This window comes from Eucyclogobius newberryi, unplaced genomic scaffold, assembly GCF_026437365.1.
Source record: "Eucyclogobius newberryi isolate DKJ021-1_F unplaced genomic scaffold, fEucNew1.0.hap1 SCAF_13, whole genome shotgun sequence".
Lineage (NCBI taxonomy): Eukaryota > Metazoa > Chordata > Actinopteri > Gobiiformes > Gobiidae > Eucyclogobius > Eucyclogobius newberryi.
The window spans coordinates 28,810,449-28,828,077 of NW_027315757.1; positions in this window are offsets into that span (position 1 = coordinate 28,810,449).

Below are 17,629 nucleotides of genomic sequence, written 5' to 3' on the forward strand. Positions count from 1 at the left end.
ATCAAGGGCTGATATCAAAGAACAGATTGATTTTCTCTCCAGTATTTAGAATGTGTTTTGTATTTAGTTCACTCCAAAGTTTGTTAACAGCAAATTACCGGTATGTGTCGCCAATTAGTCTTTAAGTTGCTCTAATACATTTTAAGATTACTCTATTTAAACATTAAAAACAAACACTTCACAGATGATTTTTGATCTCATCCTCATTTCACACTGTACTATCCTGTCAAATAATGCTAAAAGGCAAAACGACAAATTAAAATGCTAAAACTCTGGTTAAAAATTTGAAAATTATATCTTTTACATGAAACAAACATAGTGTAATGAATGACTCTAAATAACCACCAGTGTAACTCTAATGGGAGGAAAACACAAGGTTTAAATGTATTAGTTGAGGTTGAAGTATTAAACAAATGGGAATGAACTCGAATAAGGGAATATCAGATTACATTGTTAAGTTTTTTATTATTAATTGTTGCCAAATTTTTCTATAAACAATATGCGTGATAGTCACATTTTGCATATCTTCAAAACACATTCACAATATTATCAATGTTTCAATATATTGCTTGCCTCTATTCTTGAGCAATGAAAACAACCGGAATTAAATAAATGCTTGATATTTGATGCAACATAATGTTCCCATTAACACCAGCTCCATGAAAACCCCTGACTGTGTTACATAGTGCAGCAAAGTCGGAGCGTTTTGTTCATAATTGTATCGCAGACAGGCCGCATGCCTAACTTGATCTGATAATGTTAATGATGATGTCTCGGCAGATTCAGTCACAATAGCTTGCCACCTCCTCCTCTCCCCATCTTCACCTCCAGCTCACCCCTGCATGCCCCGAGGACATAAGTCATCAGCACAGGGCGAAGTGTGAACAGTGTGGCTCGGGACGGCGTAGAATGGATTCTATTGTTGTTACCCACAGGCCCGCGGCTGCTCTCCCACTCAGACAACTATTAACATTTGGACTTGTTTGCAGCCAAGTGTGTCGACGCATGAGGACATGATCATTTGTTTATTCTGCAGATTCCGGCATGTGCTAAAGTGTGTCCACACAAGCACATCACCACGGCAAGAAAAGCTTTTAAAGAGATGCTCATTTTCATTTAGCATGTGACCTGACAAGAATTTGTAGGTGCAATCAGGGGTCGGAGGGTGTCCGGTTTGGGGACCACAGGATCTCATCTCTGCTGTTTGCAGACGATGTTGTCCTGATGGCTCCATCAAACCCGGACCTACAATATGCACTGGGACGGTTTGCAGTTGAGTGTGAAGCGGCTGGGATGAGAATCAGCACATCCAAATCAGAGGCTTTACCCCTCCAGGTGGGTGGGGGAGTGCTTGCTCCAAGTGGAGGAGTTCAAGTATCTCAGGATCTTGTTCACGAGTGAGGGAAGGATAGAACGTGATTGACAGGCGGATTGGTGCAGTGTCTACAGTGACGCGGTCACTGCATCGGACTGTTGTGGTAAAGATGGAGCTGAGTCGAAAGACGTTCCTGCCCTCACCTATGGTCATGAGCTTTGGATAATGACCGAAAGGACAAGATTCTGCATATAAGCAGTCAAAATGAGTTTCCTCTGCCAGGTGGCTGGGCGCTCCCTTAGAGATAGGGTGAGCTCAGTCACACATGAGGAGCTCGGGGTAGAGCCGCTGCTCCTCTATGTCGAGAGGAGCCAGCTGAGGTGGCTCGGGCATCTGTTCTGGATGCCTCCTGGGCGCCTCCCTGGGGAGGTGTTTGTCCCACCGAAAAGAGGCCCCGGGGAAGACCCAGGACACGCTGGAGGGACTATGTCTCTCGGCTGGCCTGGGAACGCCTCGGGATCCCCCGGTGGAGTTGGAAGAAGTGTCTGGGGAGGGGGAAGCCTGGGAGTCCCTGCGTAGACCGGGTTGCTTATCCGGCTAAGCAGAAAAAGATGGATGGATGGATGTGACCTGACAGTTTATTAGGTTCATTAGGTTTTCTCATCTAATTATATACTAGTCTTTATCCATCAGTCAGTCAACTTTATCTATAGCACTTTTCTAACAAAGATTGTAATATAAAGTGATTTACAGGTCATGTAAAAAATATGACCCAAAACCTATCATACTTTCAATGGATCAGGGAGGCCATCGAGCTCCAGAATCGCACCCATCAGACTGTTAAGCGGGATGAGGGGGCATACCACCTTTCCCTCAGCTGTATACTGGCATACTGCTCTGAGGTTGTAAAGAGTTAACCTTCCATTTTTCTTTTGCATTTTCGTGGATTCGGAAGGTGAGGCTGAGAAGTGCCAATAAGCCAGCCAAGACGGGATTGAATAAAGTACACTGGGCAATTTTATTTCATCATTGTTCTGAATATAACCTTGCTATTTGTGCTTTGAGTGAATGAAATCTCTACTTAATTTTTAACTGTTACTTTAGCAGATGCTTCTCCAAAGCTCCCCACACGTTAGCGCGCACACACCTGCCACCTGCTTTTCTATAATTCCAGTCAGGGTAATAGTATTTGGATTATGAAACTGTAAAATAATTCTCTGCACACTTCATCATAGCAGATTGTGCGTAGACATAAGCAAAAACATTCAGTCGGTTCATTAACACACCGGGAAATGGTTCTCTGGTTGTGCAGAAGCTATCAGAAGTTCTTCTCCACGTGTTGAGTGCAATAATGGTAACAACCTGGCCCATACTCTCAGTATAAGACTCCCCAAGTGCGAGGTGTGGAAAGGGGTCTGGCAAAAAGCCTGACCGCAGTATTCAATGAACACTTTGTCTGGCCAATTCACTGCCACCATACCTGTGTGTTATGGAAACACGGTGGCGTTGTCACACACTTGATTTAATAAAATTGGATTTCGAAAATGAGACTTTTCAGCTATGATTATAATGAAAATACACCACCTTTTGGCTTATTCAGACGCACTGTGAAACCCAAGGTGATTTAACTCTGTCGCTAAAGCCAAACCAGTCATGTGATCACAAGCCAAAACTGGTCTTTTTAATACTAAACATACTACTAATCTTATGTATTAAGGATTTTTCTTTGCACTCTTCTCTTTTATGTTTGTTATTTCATTAGTTTAGACAATCAGTTGGACTGATTTAAAAAGGAGTCGGACTCGGAAAACACGTTACCCTTTGTGGCTAGGTGTTTTTTTTATTTTTATTTAATTGATTTTATTGTATTTCTGTTTCTGTAATTTCTTTGTGATTTGAATGCATTTTTCCTGCTGTGAAGCACTTTGAATTGCCTTGTGTATGAAATGTGCTCTACAAATAAACTTGCCTTGCCTATTTGATCTATTGTATTAGTTAACATAGAGCTGCCAACCGTGAGAGAAATAAGTTCTGCACGGACTAAAAAGCCGTTTTTGGGCCGCCCACAGAATCGGTGCATTGTTGACTTATTGATGCACGTGAACATTGGACATTTTACACAAATCAATCTACTTTATCGCATGTTTTAGCAGCCAATTGAAAGGGAAAAGAGGGAATACGGTCAATAGGAACTGTGGATTTGCTTTGTAGTTACAATCCAGCAGATTTGCATTTGTTCAAGACATATGTTTGTGACGGAGCCAGTCCGTCTTTAACTGGTGTCGGCGCGCGGCCCGTCATGCCCGCGCGCACTTTCCAACACACACTCATACATTCCCCGCGTTTCCCTCTGTTTCATTCATTCGCATCAGACGCTACACACGCATCTTTCCCCGCACTCCTCCGTCACTAATCCGCCAAGGGTGCACACTTGCGCGCGTTAGGTTCATTCTAAGCATACACACGTCAATTGTTACCTGTTTTGTCACGAAGCCGCGCTCCGCCGATGCGTCGCGTTGGGTCAAAACCGAGCCAGGACTTCCTGGAAGTTTAAATGGGCGTTGTTCGCGCCGTGGTGCTGACCATGTGACACCGGGTATTCTATGTGTTTATATTGCTTTATTTTGAACATGTGTATATAATTAATGATGTATTATGTTGTAGGAAGAGGCCACAACAGTTTATTGTCAGTTTATTTGGGATTTGAATTATCTAGTTATTTTGCTCAGTGGGAGGGGCAAGTGAGGAATAAAGGTGAGCCGCTCTTGGCTGTGGGGTGAGTCTGTCTCCAACAACAGAGAAGGTAATAGTGTGCGCAGAGAGAGTAAAAGAGAGAGAGAGTGAAAAGAAAAGTTAGTTGAACTCATAGTTGGAACTCTGTAAATATATGTTTTTGGATTTTTGGACCTTTTTGCTCACTGTATATATTTTTGCACTGTTGCACTATTTTTGCACTTCGGTTTTGGCACAATAAATCCACCTGAGCACTTGAAATCCGACTTCGCCATTGTTTTGAGAGAGCCCTGCTACAATGTTCATTAATGTACATTGTTCCAGGTAAATTATAAATCAATCAATCAACATAAACTGTGAACATCAATTGAACTTAATAATGAATCAACCCAATAACTATGTTGCATTTTGATTTAACTTTGCACACTTTGTAATGCCTGTACAAGTTTATATGCTTCATGGAATTATTTATGTGCATTTAAAGTGAATTTTGGCAGGCAAAAACACATTTATCAATATAGGCACAAGCACATTTCATATTGCATTATACTGTACTTAGACAGGTTCAACCCGTACACCATTCCAAAACAATTACTTTCTTATTTGCTATATTTAAAGGTCACTTTCTTGCATTAAACAAACTCTGGTAAACTGTCACTTCCATAGTGAGTCTCAGTATGGCGACCGTCACAGCCTTTTATTGAAATGCTTGCTTGGTGTCGTGCAGTTTGTCTGATAATGACTATAGCAGACAGGGTCCTGGCAGGGGAGTGGAGCTGGTGCCAAAGTGGTGGAGGTGACTGTGGTTTTGTACTTGGTTTCCTGACTGTTAGGACCTTATATAGTTTCATGTCTGAGGCCATTAACCAGAGTTTTAGGAGATGCGTTAACAGAAGCTGAAATTATTGTTGGGATTGGATGTCTAATTATGTGTCAGCATTAGTCACTATATTTAATTACCAGTATAAGTATACTTAAAGTCACTGAGAGCTCATTAAACAGCTTGGATTTAATTGGAACAAATTGTGTTATAATAACAGTAAAAGCCTCTTATACTGAGTATTTATATAGTACTAAAATAGTGCATGTAAGAAATGATTTTTGCAGATCAGTCACAGTGGCTAGTACAGTCCAAATGTTTATCTCTGTGTTTGCAATAAACATATGACAGCACACATGACCCATCCGGCTCCATCTGATAATCTGACAAACATGTGAACGGATGTTAAGTCATTATGTTTCAACGTTGTATACGCTTACGTTTATGGAACATCATTTGTTTAATCAGCATTTTGTTTTTGAATACTGATGAATTTCTAACCACATTTTTAATCTGAAAAACTTTGACTTGTTTCCTGAAAAAAATATATTTTGTTTTTGTTTTGTTTTTATAGTTACTTACTTTTAGTGTGTATATTTTTGAATTCAGAGAGGAACATTTACATTGAAAAATGTAGACAATTATTAGTTTAATCAGATTTGGAATTTCCAGTCTAACACTTTCTAACTGATTTAACCTGATAAAACAAGTTTAAATCATTTGTATTCAAATTACATTTTAGAGGTTTTTGTCTCAATTTCTAAATGAAAAATTCATCTTTCAATGCAAAGATTTTCAAGCCTTCAAATTCAACATAGATTCCTTATGTCAAGATGGACTCATTTGGATCAGTTCCTAATGCCTTCCTTTTCTAAATTCAATGTGAATTTTATGCTTTGAAATTAGACTGTTGAATTTGAGGGCTTGAAAATCTTTTTAATGTATTTGTTTTTAACACACACACACAAAACACACAATTAAAAGGTTTTTCAGAGTAAAAAGAAGCATTTAAAATTCAAAATCTGATGCAACAAATCATCTTCCATATATGTTTTTTCTGCACCATTATAAATAACCACCAAGGCACTGAGAAACTGAGTAAACAAGGCAGGTAACCGGCAGCGCCCATGTTTGTTTATTCAGGACAGGACGTATTACCAGGGGACCCTGAGTGAGAGGTGTGCGCTCTGGGCTTCCTGACTTGTCAAAGAGCGCACATTGTGGTTAAATACAGGGTGTGACAGAAAATCATCATCAAATCAGTTACTGCTACCGGTGATTTGTGGTACAATGCCTTCTTTTAGTTCGCTCAAAACAAGCTTTTCTGAAGGTAGATGCTTTCCAGGCTGAATAAGAAAATCATGCTGTATTGTGATTATTATACTGATATTATATTTTTGCTTATTTTTGCTCTATGTATTCTGCTGGTTGGCCGCATCTCTGTAACAAAAATACTCTGTTAGACCAGTGGTTCTCAACCTGGGGGTTGCGAAAGGATTTCAGGAGAATTGAGATTGTATCCAAAAGTATTAAACAAGGCTTGACACCCTTCAAATGCAGTGGTAAATGTGATTTCTTATGGGTTGGGCTGCCAAATAATTGTTTCCAGGTCTATATTCTGAAAATAAAAATGATCATTTTGCAGAGTCGCAACTGAAAAAGAGAAACACTTTATTTTGTTAATTTATCACTGTAAACACTCTAAAAACAAATATCCCAACATTGTTTTCTACACAATTTGGGGCCTTTATGGAAAATCAACTGAATTTTACAGAATCAGTTTTACTGCTTTGGGTGAACTCAATAACATTTATATAATCAAGTTCTGTATATTCATTAAATGTCAAAAATGTAAGATAAGATAAGATATTCCTTTATTGTCCCACATGGGGACATTTTATTGGTGCAACGCAGGTAGATACAGAGGTAGATACAGAAGAACAATGTATTGACACTAATGTATTGACACTAATGTATTGACACTAATGTCAAATCTAGAAATTCATTCATTCATTCATTTTCTCCCGCTTGTTTGCGGGTGACTGGAGCCCATCCCTGTGACTTTGGGCCTTAAGCGGGGTACACCCAGGACAGGGGCCAGCTCGTTGCAGGGTTAATTAATTTATTTAGTGAAACATAATTAAAAGGATTGCTCAAAAACTATTTATTGTCTTAATTATTATTACATGCATCTTTCAAATTATGAAAAACTTCTATTGCACAATTTTCCGCTGAAAAAAGCATTAGCTTAAAACATTAGCCTAAAGCTTAAAAATGGCGTAACCTGCTCCTTTAGAAGTGCAAAGAGATGGTTTTAAATAAATAAAAAAACATGAAAAGTCCAAACACTTCCAAATACCACACATTTGGGTGGGAAACATATTTACCGATCTAATTGCACTCAGCAGTATTTTTAATCAGCTTTAAGGAACTGAACTTGTGACTTTCGAATGCATCATGAAACAATTTGTCATTTTCTGGGTTGTGATAGATGTTGACAAACCTCCTCGAAGCTGACCATGATGACAACCTCGACTTTTCCTCTGGCTTTTTTCCTCTTGTCCTTATATTTGTCTTGACTGTTCTACGGGTAACACATGGAGGTGGATCGAAAAAGGCGGAGGGAGAGACATCTGAGGTTTATTTAGGCTGTCCCTCGGGAGTGTGGTCAAGTTCTGCATCTGAAGCTAACGGCAGGGTTTTATGCTCGGCGTAGTCTCCCACACTGTCATGAAAAAGATCTCAGCTGGCTGTATTTCTCCCATCTGCCTGTCACTGAGGCAAAGTTTGTCCACTTTTCTGACCAGGAGAACCACAGTCTTTCACTGGATGTGGTGTTATTACTGTATCAGCACACTTCTGGAAATCCCCATATGGTTAAGCATGCTTTTTGCTCTTCAAGTTGTTGCTGTTGTTCATAAAATAATATTGTTATCATTGTTATTGTTTAAAAATATTCTGTGGTAGACCATCCAAAAAAACTTTACAAAATTCCATATTTTAGAAAAAATATGGCTGGCCTGGTTCTTTTAAAATGGCAATCTTTTATTGTTCATGTCACATTTGGCCAGTACGCCAAGGTTCTTCACAGAAAAACAAAATACACAAATACAATATCAATATAGCTAAAATGTATTACTTCACTGACTCAAATGTTTGAGCTTCATCTTCTAAGAATCTTCCCAAAACGATTCAACAAAATCCTCAAAATAAACTGTTTCAGATTCATAACAAAATAACCTCCTCATTTCAGAACATGTTAGTGTCATGAGCACAAAAAAACACACCATATTTGCTTAGTGTCAGTAGTTAGGTAGTTTATTATTATTATATAGTATTATTATAGTGGGACTCAATCTCATGATGCTGTCACTGGCATACATTAGCATGCACCTGTACTGCAAACAGCACGGATTGCAATTGCATCATAATTACCCTTTAGAGCCACCACTACTACCCATTTCCATGTACAGTGTGTTCCTGCTGGAGTCTGTTGTGTAGGCCTACAGTACAGTACATGTTGCTGGGTGAGAAATGACTTGATCAGAATCTGCAGAGGAGTTGACTGGTGCCAGGAACACCAACCTGCTTCTATTCTAACATACAAACTATGCACAGGAGCCCAGCTTATATTGCCAAAACACACACATTATTGCGAGTGTTGCCAGATCGTCGCACTGCCAAAGCTTTCACAGACCAACTGATTTGTCTTTGTTAAAATGGCAGTTAGCAGAGAGCATATAACAACTTAACAAACAGCATTCTTATATTTGTCAGATGGACACTTTGGGGCATTTCCAGTGGATGTACTTCAAGGCGCAGTCAGTTGTCTATTTCATTTAGTGGCATCGGAAAGAATTATCATGGGTACACAATGAATGCTCAATGAACAGTTAGAATACCTTCTCTTTAAGTAGCATTATATTATAGGGTAAAGACAATGTGGTGTGCTAAGCATTTGCATGTAACTAATTAAAAAAGGAAAGTATATGCACGCGCTGGGAGGAAGAGGTGACCACACTCACTCTTTATAGTATTAGAGAAGTGTGTTTTTTGGATCCTAGGCACACAAAAAACAAGATCCTAAAGGTTTGGGCCGGTCTTGGTTCCACCTCAGGCAAAAGAGTCTGGACGCCCCTGTTCTGAACACATAGTCTCTCTTTCTTGCTTTGGAATGACAATAGCATTAAAGTAGGCTCTAGAACTGATCTGGATTATTTATTCATCTTTTATTTTTTATTTTTCTTACACATTCATTGTGTTATCTCTCTTTTATGTTGTTCTTTGCTTGGGAATGTCCCACAGTATGGCATTACAGTAACCTAGCTGGCACAATAAAGGATTATCTTATCTTATTTCATTACTTGTGTTGCCATTGCTCAAAGTCCCTTGCCTTCTAACTGTGAGCAGGGTCTCCTCTCCACAGGTGTGACTTGTAACTTGGCCTGGTAGCGTCACCTGCTCGTCTCCATGGAGATAGCGAAGTTTAACGCTATAATGGGGATCATTCCAGACAAAGCATTTACAGAGCATTTCGAACAAAACACCATTAGCGGGTGATCGACCCTCATCCAGAAAAGTTACATATAGTGCATGAATTGTATTTCAGAGCATTTCTTCTTGTTGTTTTTCCCAGCTGGCAGTTATTGAGCTCTTCTCAGGTGACAGGTGTCCTCCAAGTCCTATGACACGGATGTATTTACTTCCTGGCCCCTAATAGGAAGTGATTTGCCGCCGTGTGACCTTTTATAGTGGTTGCTTCCTGTCCCCATGTTGCCTTGCAGGAAGGAAGGATGCGGTCTGTTGTCCTCGGGCGCTGCTCCCTCTCCTCAGACCAACATGAAGAAAAACTATTATTGATTCCAGACGGTGAGTTTCCCCCCTTTATTTTGTCCCTCTCATCTCATCACCCACTTTATCCTCTGTCATCCTTTTCTCTTCAGCCTTTCTGCGCCCGTGTGAGATTAAATAAACTCCACGGATGTTGTAGTGTCACTAATCCTTGTTGATTACACCCGAGGGGCCCAGTGAAAGCAAAGATTTACAGCTGTTTGGCTTTGATGCAGTTTGTTTGTCTGAGTGTTATTTTATTATCACGAGGAACATCTTTTAATGTGGTGAACCATTGCCCGGGTCAGGCTCCTGCATGTAGAGTCGTGTCTCTTAAATGGCGTGCAGAAGGAATTACAGTACAGCATTTGGGGATGGTTAGAATGTGAAAGAGGGACTTCCAGACGCACACAAAAGATCAATATCAAATGCTTTTGTTCTTCTTTTGGCTGATCCATAAAGCATTGAATAAATAGAAAGGTCAAAGTTTAATCAAGAAGATGGTTGGTATTATGAATGCTCCTGCTCCTGCTTGTATTTGAATTTGAAATAAGCCTCTGATAAAGCCATTTATTCTATCCTTGGAATGGTTCCTATAGAATCTTCTTATTTGAGCCGCAATAAGTTGAAACTGAGAAAGAAGAGACAATAGAACAAAGTCAGTTGCTGCACTCCTACAGGTGTTCCCAATGACAGTGTATCTAACATTGCCATCTAGTGGTAATTGTTCACTATTGTCTCACCAAATTGGGACACCTATAGTCATACATTTTCCACATTTTACTGTGGAATGAGGAGGGCAGGGAAAGTGAGAGAAATCACATAATTAAAAGTGTCGATCCAAATTGTTATAACAGTTGGTATAAAAATGAATTTAAATTTCCAAGAATCTTTATTTTCTAGTTGGTGTGATTTTGCGCAAAGGCCAAATTGTCTTTCATATTTGTTGAGAATGTATATTGTTTCTAAAGTTTTGATGCATTCATCTGCTCTTATTGTGATTGTTTCATTATGCTTCTGTATCCATAACACACTTGCAGGCATAAGAACACTGACATAATCAATTAATGACAAATTGAAAATGCACATAAATAGCCATTAATACATATTTATGTTAGCTTGTCATAACAGTAAATGTGAAATACATATAGAGTCATTAGTTGTTCATACAGTAAAGGCACTGAGTTAATATACACGAATGTTCTAATGACCCTGGTCAGTGCAGTATATGTCCCGCATGTAAAAGTGTTTATTTTCTATATCTTTTTTTCTTCCTTGCAGCCTGTACTGTCATGTATGTGTTGTCAAGACTAGTGTGAACATGGTCAAACCCACTGTCATCGTTTGATTGGTATGTGCTCCTCAGCATTAGTTACAGCAGCACCTGTCTTTTCGATAATCCAGGCACATCAAAGTACAACTGCTTGCATAATTGTGTTGGCACATTTGTTTGGCTAGTAACCCAATCTTTAGCTTGCTATGGTGTTTGCAAAGTGTTAGCCCCAGACATTTAAGAAGAGAGAGAAAGTGTACTGAAGGTCTTAAATCCTAACAACTGCGGGTTCACAGACTGGACCCTGGCAGGCTGCGCGGTGCTGTGGGCCTGTACCAGCTAATGAAAAAACAACAGGGCGGTAATGCTGCTGTGGAGCGGGGAGCGCAGGGTCACCTCGGACAGTGGCAGCAGCGCCAGTTGTCACAGCCTTAATCCTGCCTTTCCAATGACCTCATCACTGCTGCTTCTACTGTGGCTGCTGTGGAACATTACTGTGCGTGTGTGCATGACTTTTCTTCAGTCCGTTCAAAGAGCTGCGAGTGTACTTTTATCGTCTGCTTAAAGTGCACGTGACAGGTTTTCATGTTTTCACTTAGATTGGTGGGATAGAATCTGTGGTAAATATTGATCATAGTTTTCAGTCAAGTTGCAGTTTGTTGAATATTACAGGAAGTGGTGCTGACTTGTAAATAAGAAACATTTACACAAAATAGGACATATTTTTCTGATAGTTTAAGAAATAATTTAACAAAATGACAGTGTTATCAAGTATTATTTGTCAAATCATGACTATTGTGTAATTTATGTGCCTTTTGTACAATATGGTTGCAAGAAAACAGTTGTGGAATTGACCTATGTCACATGCTGCTCAGGACCAACCAGGAAGTAACATTATAAACGTCGCTGAAATTGTCAAAAAAATAGACATTCTTAGTACTCCAAACAACAATCATTTTAACTATGTTTTGGTGAAATGGGTAGTCACTAGTTAAACCTGTCATATGCACTTTAAGTAAAAGTACAAATGACAAATGGCTTTGTTTTTTTGTTTCCACAACCAAATGTACTTGGATTTCTACTTTCCAATTTACAACCCCATACAACTTGATACACAGCAACTTTAATTCACTGTACAGATTTTAAAAAGTGCATTTGCTCTCACAAATACACCAGTGTTCAACAGACAAGGTGGGTGAAGTGTCTTGCACAAGGACACAATGTCAGCATGCCCGGGTGGAAGGTTGTAAGTGCATTATTGTTTTTCTAGCGCCTTTACAGCAACAAAATATGAAAATTGAATATTACAGTGCAAAAAAAAAAAAAAAAAACTGTTAAAGGGTTAGGGTTAAACCATGCAACAGGTACACATCCATGTCAAGGTGACACCTGCCTAATAAGTGGGTTTGCAGACATTTTCCAATGTAACTATTAACTGGAAAAATCTTTGGGAATGAAGCAAATTCCACAGTCTGAGCGCAACAGACTCAAAAGCCTGCAAAAACAATCATTGCTCAAATTACTCAAAACACAATCATTGCTGAACAATTACTACATTTCATTGTGTTAAAGGAATCTATTATACTATGCCTTGTTAATTGCTTGGATTGGATCCAGTGACCTTCATCAGAAATCCTTGTAGTGAATTCAACTTAATTTACAATAATCCATGCTAATTACAATGTTCAAATCTAGGCAAAAATAAACTAAACTAAGTTTAGTTGTGCATATGATTGAAAGATCTGCGCTCTTTTAAAGCAAATCATAGAATGATGTATGTCTTCATCTGTATTGTGATTGTAATGCACCTTTTCCAGGTATGTAAAGCACTTTGAGTTACTCGGTGTATGAATTGTGCTCTACAATTAAACTTGCCTTCCCAGCACAACAACCCCGTTACACACATGTATGTAAAATCAGGGCTGTGATATAGGTTTAAGTCAATCCATCTTTGACAAGTCATTAACAACTGTTTAGCATAAATATTTTCAGTAAACACACTAAATCTACTGGTGACCAATTTTGCACCTTCTATACAGTATGTAACATAAGCCGACGCCACGTTCAATCTCAACATTAACAGGCGCAAACACAGATGTACATAGTGTCCAAGATGGGCACACATGGATGGACTATAGTGTTTGTGAGAGGGAGCCATGAAAATAAAGGGACACTTGCTTGTTGGCACCTCCCCGAATCACACACGCCGCCTCCACTCCTTCATCCCAGCTGTCACAACTGCAAAAAAGCTCCACAAATACACAGACGCACACACTCGGATTCGCACTCACCCACACGCAGCTCACACCTTTCCCCGCGCACCACAAAGCCTCCAGTTGGTGCCCGCGTGCCCACTCCCGGCTGCAGCCAGGGCCAATGCGTGTGCGCTCCACTCTGTGTCGTTGTATGTTAGAGATTTTGTGTTGCCAGGCCTCAGATGTGGAGCTGGGGTCCACCGCTGGTCGAAGATTGTGCGTCAGGATTGGCCTTTAGATGAAACATGATGGTGTAAGCACAGCGGTTCAGTGATGATATTGATTTGGTAGAATTAAAATGCCAGATGTCCTACATTAACCTTTCCTCTCCATTTTCTTGGGCTGGGGAAATTTAAAAAATATAAGTATATGTTGATTTAAGCATAAACCATGCAATATTTTGTGTGTTAGACAATGAACGTGAAGCTTTACAGCCATTTGGCACCAACTAACATGTTAACACTTATTTTGCTAATCAAATCATTTGCCAATTATTATTTTGATTGTTGGTTAGTTGTTTGGATCACAAAAATTCCACGAATATAGATTTTTGCTATATTTGACTGAGATAAAGCTAAAACGAGAACATCTTCACATCATTCATATTCTTGTGTCATATTGGGGGGTAAATCCACCTTTCTCAGCTGTTTTTTTTTTATTAATTTGATATTTTTTTTAAGAACAAAAACAACAAAATAACAAAAACAAAACAAAATAAGTAGAAAATAAAAAAAAAATAATTAAGGAAGAGGTGTCATCCAAATAAAAGAAGGTTAAAGCAGATTAAGTCTAAATTTGTCAAAAGTGATGTTTTTTCCATTTTGCGTATGCAAATTCGCCAGTCCTTAGGTGTCAATTTTTTTAAATCTATTTTTTGTGATTCCAGCCAGCCAGAAGTATGTTCCTAAGATGTCCATCCATCCATTATGTCCATTGTGGGGGTTTTGAGGCCAAAATACATAGTTGTTAAATTGATTGGGATGGTGGTGTTGAAACTTCTGTCCAACTCGACAATTATTTCAATCATTTAGTTGCAAATAATCGATTAACTTGTTTCAGCTCTGCACATAAAAGCATTGGGTTCTTGTGCCAGGGTACAGCAAAGCTGCTCATTTCCAACTGCATATTGAAACTCGAGCTAAGTAGAAGGTCAATAAGGTTTCAAATTCAGATATGAAACTGTTGAAATGTTAGATATTTCTCACAACATAATGTTGTGGTATTGATGTTGAGACGCAGTGACATAACCACTATTTCAGGCAATTAACAAGGAGGACTATGATTATTTGGCCCGGTCCCATCATCTTGACACCGCTGATACATACACAAATGCATAATCTTATTGGTTCTTTTACCATGTGTTATTCTCAAGTTTGAAAGTGCTCTGTCAGAGGATCCTTCCCATTTGACAGAGCCATGTGTGAGGTCATAAATCTGGACACAAGCGCAAGAGGATTTTATGCAGGAACCACCCTGGATATGTGTGAATTTATGGCTCTGACTTGAACACAACTGACTATTTCTTCTTCAGTTGCAGCAAAAATTAGTTTAAGATTAGGTTTAATTTTCAAAAAGTATTCAAATTTAACATTTTTAAATACAAATACAAAAGTATCGCTAGTTCCTGTTAACAAAGTCGAAGTAAACACAATGTATTTATTCATTAGGCTCACTACATTGACTACCAGTGTAATGCTAGTACAATATGTGTGGATATTTGCAAGAGGATGCAATGGTTTGATTGAAAAAAAAAAAAAAAATGTTTTGTGATTTTGTGCCAGTGCCGATCAGTGGAAGCAGATTGTAAAGGTTTTTAGGTGGTTCTTGATAGAAGAAGCAAATGCAGAGCAACAACAAGGGAAAGTGTAGCAACTGCTGTAGTTGTTCATTAATATACAATCCATCAATAAATGAATATACAATCCATCAATAAATTTATATTACATAAATAAGAAATAAAAGGCTGAAGCTCACATGACTTCTCGCTCCACTATAATATTGTGAACTCCATGTAATATATTTGGCAAACACAAATACAAAACTTCATTCCTACGGATTAAAAAAACAATTTAATTTGTGTCACTGAAATGTGTCTGCTTACTTTATAATATATGCATCTATTCATAACACTTTATAATGGCTACATTTTATAAACCTTAATAAAGCCTAATTCATTATAAACAAATAGTGTATCAAGAACAATTAGGGCTCACTTATTTAATACCCTAACGCTAACCCCTTAATTAAGTAGTTACTGAGCCTGAATATTCTCAATAAACAATTTATTCATTATGAATTTAGGCTTTGTTCATGCTTTATTAAGTCTAATAAGGTGTAGTTATGTAAAATAACATGGACGTGCAGCTGTTATGTACATCTTCCAGATTGGTGCCCAATGCATCACATTTAGAATTTCCAGTACAAATAACGCCACCCATGCCTCATTCTGGAAGATTCTCTGTCACCATTACACTCTGTCCCTCATTTCATTTGCCTCATGGACCCAATAAGTGCCAGGCTGTCCCAGTGCACGGAGTCCTGACAAACAGGATGAAGTTGGCAGGACGCCCGCACATCTCCCCCTCTCACCCCTCGCTCCTCACCCCACCCCGGGCAGCTGAGGCGGAGAGCTGCCAACAGAGCAACAGTTGCTGCGAGTGTGGTTGAGCGATGGGCGGACTGCTGCAGCGCGCCTCCTGCCCGCGCTCGGGGCACCTGACCTGGGTAAACTGACGAATGCCTGGCCCATGGGCGCGGTCGCAAGTGCTCTGACCCCCAATGCTTATAGAGTGACCTTTATGACCAAATATGCACAAAGTATTTGGTTATGATTGCAACACAATCACAAGCACACTTCATACTAGCTCATTTTACATTAGTAGAAATCTGTTAAATTAGACTGTGTAAAAGTTGAAAATAAAATCTGCGTTTTAAGTAAGTGTATAGTACTTTTGCGAAGGACTCAATGTATCATTAAAAATAAAACTAATTTGAATATTGTACAATTTTGTGTTATCTAATCTAACTAAAGAGGAGCGATAAAATCATTGCTTCATAATGTGCACTACAGAGTTCTTCAAACAGTAGATTTCCAAAAAACTGAACACTTTGCAGGACTGAGACGCCTAATTAGCTCCTAATGAACATGTCAACTCAACATGACGTGATTTGTTCTGAACTCTGATTCTGATACAGCTGTAATTTTGAGCACATTGTTAATTCAAAATGAATGCATTGACCAGATTTGTTTTTTCTTTACATTATTAATCACATCTTAACATGATATTCCCTTGTATTACATAAAATGTCATTTTAATTAAGAAGATTGTACTTGATTTGTACCTTGTGCAGCAAGATGTAGCATTCATTGTGAGTTCACACACTCAACTTCACTCAGATAGACATAAGTGAAAAACTCTGACATTTAACATTGACAGTAATACCACCAGAAATAACAAATAATACCAGTCAGTTTTTATTTGTACACATTTTAACTTAATTTACGATATTGTATGTGCTGCTTAGACATCCAGAGTAAAACTACCACACATCTTTGCACGTACAGTATCTTATGGACAAAATTAACTTGACAAGACTGCTGCTGACCCTGTTCCCTCCAAAATGACCAGCTGTTGTGGCAGAGGGCAGCTGCTCCTGCTGCAGAACGAATCTCAGCTGTCGAAATGTTGTCCAGGCTGATGGGTGAGTTCAGAGTTTGTATCACCTCCAACAGTGACAGTACACACACTAGTCCATGTACTCTGTGCTTGGTCACGCTTGGTCAGGTGGAGAATGGAAAAATGCTGACTGACACATTTGAAGGCAGAGGTCACAGTTGTTGGTTGGTTGGTTGGTTAAAGTGTTTACAACTGGATTTGTACACTATAGTAGAGTACAGTAAGGAAAATGTTAAAATGAATATGGGTTTAATGCACGGTACGGTATGATGTAAATTAATTTAGCTTTGTTCATATTTTACTACTAAAAATTGTGTCGATTTGATGGCTGGATTCAAGGATGCAACCAATGGCCTGCTGCAATTTAGACACAAACTTCTACAAGTCAATAAATATTCTGTGACAGTTCAAAAGATACAGTGAGATGCTGATGAAAACCCCAAAATTTGCAGTGGCATTAACCAAATTGGGTATTGCAGGCATTTAGTTAGAAATGAAGCCTGCGTAAATTCAGCCTGGAAGACCTAAGTCCTTCCTACATCAAGGCCACCATGGAAGGACCCTGCTCCCCAGCGCCATCATCGCACTCAAGCGGGCGCCCGCCTGTCCGTCTGTGAGAGTCAGATCCCTCCTTCACCATGGACTCTCCCAGGTTTCTGTGCTTATCCCAAAGAGGTTATGCAGTTTTTCCTGGCCAAAGAAGTAGGGTGAAAGGTCAGGGGGCGT